Source organism: Sinocyclocheilus rhinocerous, unplaced genomic scaffold (genome assembly GCF_001515625.1).
Source record: "Sinocyclocheilus rhinocerous isolate Xijiao unplaced genomic scaffold, SAMN03320098_v1.1 scaffold1463, whole genome shotgun sequence".
NCBI classification, from domain to species: Eukaryota; Metazoa; Chordata; class Actinopteri; order Cypriniformes; family Cyprinidae; genus Sinocyclocheilus; species Sinocyclocheilus rhinocerous.
Genome location: NW_015642517.1, coordinates 5,174 through 10,192, shown reverse-complemented (window position 1 = coordinate 10,192; position 5,019 = coordinate 5,174). Strand labels below are relative to the sequence as shown.

The 5,019-nt window shown below is 38.9% G+C and overlaps 1 pseudogene; it reads left to right on the top strand.

Moving 5' to 3' along the window:
• LOC107755937 (uncharacterized) overlaps positions 1–3,148 on the top strand; it is a 49,279-nt pseudogene extending 46,131 nt beyond the window's left edge.
• The last annotated feature ends 1,871 nt before the right edge of the window (positions 3,149–5,019 follow it).

Genomic DNA, 5,019 nt, shown 5'->3' with positions numbered 1-5,019 from the left:
ATTTTTTTTTTAAGATGGAAAAAATGTAGTTTTACAAATGTTAGAGATGTGCCTATCAAATGACAGATTACTATCAAACGGCACACCTAGGTTCCTAAGAGACGACTAAAATTTGACAGAGCAGTCATCAAGTGTTAGAGAGTATTCTAGGTCATTGCATGTAAAGGGTTTTGGTCCAATAATTAAAACCTTTCCGGATTTAGTAGTAAGAAAATGACTGCTTATCCAATTTTTTATATCAACTATGCATTGTTTTAGTTTTATGAATTGGTATGTTTCCTCTGGCCACTAAGAAATATAGAGCTGAGTATTATCAGCATTACAGTGAAATCTAACTCCATGTTTCCTAATGATATTTCCCAAGGGTAACATGTACAGGGTGAAAAGCAAAGGTCCTAGTACTGAGCCTTGCGGTGCTCCATACTGAACTAGTGATTGATGTGATACCTCTTCATTTACTAGGGCTGTGATAATCAATTGATGCATCACGATTTGTGGATTGATTCTGAGATTTTCCGAATGCATCGCAATTCTCTCCGGAATCGATTCTGAGCTTAGTTTTTAACAGCAGATGGTGCTCTAATCTAGTTTTTAACCACACACTAAAATGCTCACGAAGAAGAGCGCTTGTGTATTTGGTTAAGTCATGTAATGGCACCTCTGCTCAGAATGCTTTTATGACAGCTCTCTGATCTACTGAAAACTACTCCCTGTAAACTGGAGATACTGCGGTAAGACTGTATGAATGTCTCAACATCCTCCCCCATTTATTCCTGTGGCCTGTATGAACGAAATTAAAATCAAATCTTAAAGTGTCCTTTCAGAAAATTGAAGTGAATGTTGTTTTAATCTTCACTACATTCTTTCCAAAGTTTTGATGTAATTTTGCAATGTAGAATTTTGCAGTAGAATAAGATGAGTGGATGATGTGACAGCAACAACTGCTTTATGTCATGCAGATGTGTGTTGAGGATTTGAGGGTATTTACATTAAATTATTCTGACACTTTCTATTAGGGCTGTAAAATCGATGAATCACGATTAATCGCTGCCAAAATAAGTTTTATTTCACCTTGTTTCTATGTCAATGTGTCACGCTTGACACGATACGCCGCAGCCACAAAAACGCTGTATGACAGATGTCACTTTTATTTAGTTTTTCCTTTTTTTATTCAAAATATTCACAAACTTGTTAACTGTCATTGAATGTCTGAATTTATATTTACCTGTTTGCTTTGTTGCGCGCATCACAGTGCTAGCAAAGTGCACATTAACTTCAACACACCCCATTTCATATAGCGCTATATGTCTCTACAAAAAAGTAGAGACTGAATAGACGTAAATTTTAAAATTGTGAGAAGTGGTGTAATAAGCAATGGCTTCTGCTTACTCCTTACTGAGTTAACTCTTGTTAACTCATTTATAATGTGTTTACACTGTTTTTGTTGGCTTTAATTGTGAGTTTATTGATCAAATAAATATGAATATAAGTCGTATGTTTAAAAAGTCAAATGGTTTACAAAAATTATGGTCGGTAGATGGTCAGTAAAATTATGAACTGTACTCAGGGCCAGATTATAACACAGTGTTGCCCCGGGCACAGATCAGTTTAATGGATCTTAAATCTTTCAATGAAATTCCCCTCGGTTGAAGTCAAGTTGGTAGGCTCGTAACACAGCCCACTGTGAACACCCTTGTAATTCGCTTCAACCTTTTCAAACTTAGTGAATGATTATTTTAGGTTCAAGTGTGTGTAAGGAGTTGGAAGCAATCAGAGTACGGCTGTTTCTAAAGCATGCAGTGCCATCTGCTGTTAAAAACTAAGCTCAGAATCGATTCGAGTGAGAATTACGTTGTATTCGGAAAATCTCATAACCGATGCAGAATCATTTCTTGATTTGCGATGCATCGATTAATTTTTCCAGCCCTGTCATTTGCTGCTACAAATTGATAATGCCAATGCATTTCCACTAATGCCAACATAATTTTTTAGTCAAAAGAATGATACAACCATGATTGGATGTTAAAAGCAATTTGTGAGGATACTGCCTTTTCTAGAATTATTGAAAATAAAAGGGGTATTCGAGATCGGTCTGTAGTTAACTCATTTTCTAGTAAGTTGTGTTTTTTTAATGAATGTTTTTTTAATAATCTCTTTCATTAGCTTAGTCATATAGGGTCTAACATACATGTTGTCGATTTTGATGTAATCTGAAGATTGCGGTTCGATTCTCAGTACTGGAAGGGAACGTTGGTGGGGGGAGTGAATGAACAGCACTTTCTTCCACCCTGATTACCCACGACTGAGATGCCCTTGAGCAAGGCACCGAACACCCAATTGCTCCCCGGTGCTGCACACTGCTCTGGGTGCGTGTGTGTGTGTGTGTGCGCGCGATTTTGTGACAAATGAGGACATAAATTTGTATAATGACAAGGGTATGACATAGGTATTACAAGGAGAAGGTGACTTTTCAGGACATTACCCCATGTCCCCACTTTTCAAAACGCTTATAAATCACACAGAATGGAGTGTATTGAAAATCTGAAATAGCACAAAGTTTCCTGTGAGGGGTAGGTTTAGGGGTAGGGTTGGTGTAGGGCAATAGAATATATGGCCTGTACAGTAGAAAAACCATTACGCCTATGGGATGTCCCCACTTTTCACAAAAACAAACCTGTGTGTGTGTGTGTGTGTGTGTTCACTAATCACTGCTCACTCACTGTGTGTGTGCACTTGGATGGGTAAAATGCAAAGCACAAATTCCAAGTATGGGTTGCCATACTTGGCCTACACATCACATCACAATAGACTGGACCTGTTAATTGTGTTGTGGATTTAGTCTCTCTTTCTGATAGTGAAGTTCCTGCTTATATGAGCTGTAGATTCTGAACTGAGAGACTGAAGAAATGTCATTGTTTTCTCCAGGTTGAGTTATTGTGGAGTCACAGAAGAATGTTGTGCTTCTCTGGCTTCAGCTCTGAGATCAAACCCCTCACACCTGAAAGAACTGGATCTGTCTGGAAATGAACTAGGAGCATCAGAACTGAATCTGCTTTCTGCTGGACTGAAAGATTCTCTCTGTAAACTGGAGATACTGCGGTACGATTGTATTAATGTGTCGACATTCTCTTTCATTTTCCTTCTATGAATAATGAACAAAATCAAAACCAAAACTAATCAAGACTAAAAATGTGTCCTGTCTAGGGGTGTAATGATATACCAATGCCACGGTTTGGTTCATATCTCAGTTTTGGAGCCACGGTTCGGTTCTGTTTGATGTGAGAGCAGGGTTCATGTCATGGCACCAGCAATGCTAAAGAACACTAGATTCACTTTTAAATTAATAACAACAACAACAACAATAATTTAACTAGGGTTGGGCAAGTTAACGCGTTATTATCGCGTTAACGCATTAATTAATTAACACCGACAATTATTTTATCACGCATTAACGCAGTTTTTATTATTATTATTATTTATTATTATTTAGTCCATGGCTCACTGGCTCTGAATTCATGTACAGTCAAACCATGGGTCACAGGAGGGGTGGGATGTTGATCAGTACTGGCTTGGGATGGGTGTCATGATGCCTCTCAACCAATGAGAGCATTTGGGGAGGGCAGCGGCGCTCACATGGACGCGGTAACACATGGCCCTGTCACAATATATTGCTTTACAGATCTATCCCTTTTGCCGCTCCGAAATGTTCATGCAATCGTGCTGCAATCCTTTCTGTCAAGCAAGTAACGTTATTATTGCTAACAGGCATCGCTGTGAAGAACCTTTTGAAGCACCGTTATTTTTAAGAGTGTAGTGTGAGTACACCCTTATTCTCCCGCATCCCGGACACGAGTCTCTAACCGCCCGCACTCGCCCATCAAATGTTGTCCCGTTAGGTCCCGCGATCGTGCAGGTCTCTTGGAAGGTGCCTGTTATAATGTTATGATCGAGGCTCTGGACTCTAAGCATAACTTGTTTTTCTATAAGGCAAGGGAGGGGGAGACTCAAAATGTTTCTAAACTTAAAATGCAATAATGCGTTTTAAAACCCTGTTTGTATTGTTTTACTACCTTTAATTGTTTAAAGTATAAAACATTGTTATTTACAATACACAGAGTGGTTTTTAATCATATTTTGAGGGAGGACAACCCTCAGATAGGAGGGGTCCTGTCCCCCCCGACCCCCCCGGGATTTCCGCCTATGCTCGTTGAGATTTACAAGAAATATTTTAACTGCTACTAAGCACCTTTTTTGTTTAAAGTGTTTGCAAACCAAATGTTATTGCACTTTTGTTCATATAGCAGTACTTTTAAATGAAAAAAGTGCGCAATACACTACTTTTGAATTCATTGTTGAATTTTGTGCATAACAATGCGATTAATAGCAGAAATATCATTCAATTAATCGCAATTAAAAATTGTAATCGTTGTCCAGCACTAAATTTTACTTAACTTTATCTTTATTAACTTTATACATTGGCTTCAAGTTTCTCTTTAGTGCAGTCAGCGTACCTGAGTAAACTAAAATGAAATAAATACCTCCAATGTAGACTGAAATAAACACTAACATGCATTTGGAATGTTCAATTAAGTTTTAAGTTCTTCTTCAAAAACACCATCATGTCCACATTCTCAGGTGAGAGGCTTGCTCTTTGTGCTGTAATAATGTCCCCTGCTTTAGAGAACACCCTCTCCCTGGGGACATATGTTGCTGGGACTCCAAGGTAGCATTTAAGGCTACATGAGGAAAACTGGCTCTCATTGTCCTTCCACCATGCAAGTGGAATTGACTCCACTGGAAGAGTTGGCACTTGCTTGTAATACTCGACGTCCTCTTTCACCATTTGAGATGGAGACTTGGGTGCAGGGGTGCTCAGCTCCATTGGAAATAGCTTTCCAAACAGTTCAGAGATTGGTGCTCTTTTGGCTGGAGGATCACCACTGCTGGATGTCACTTCTAACTGCTCCTCTGAGGCCTGGGCCTAACAAGCACAAAGCCACAAAATATTGCTAATTGCAA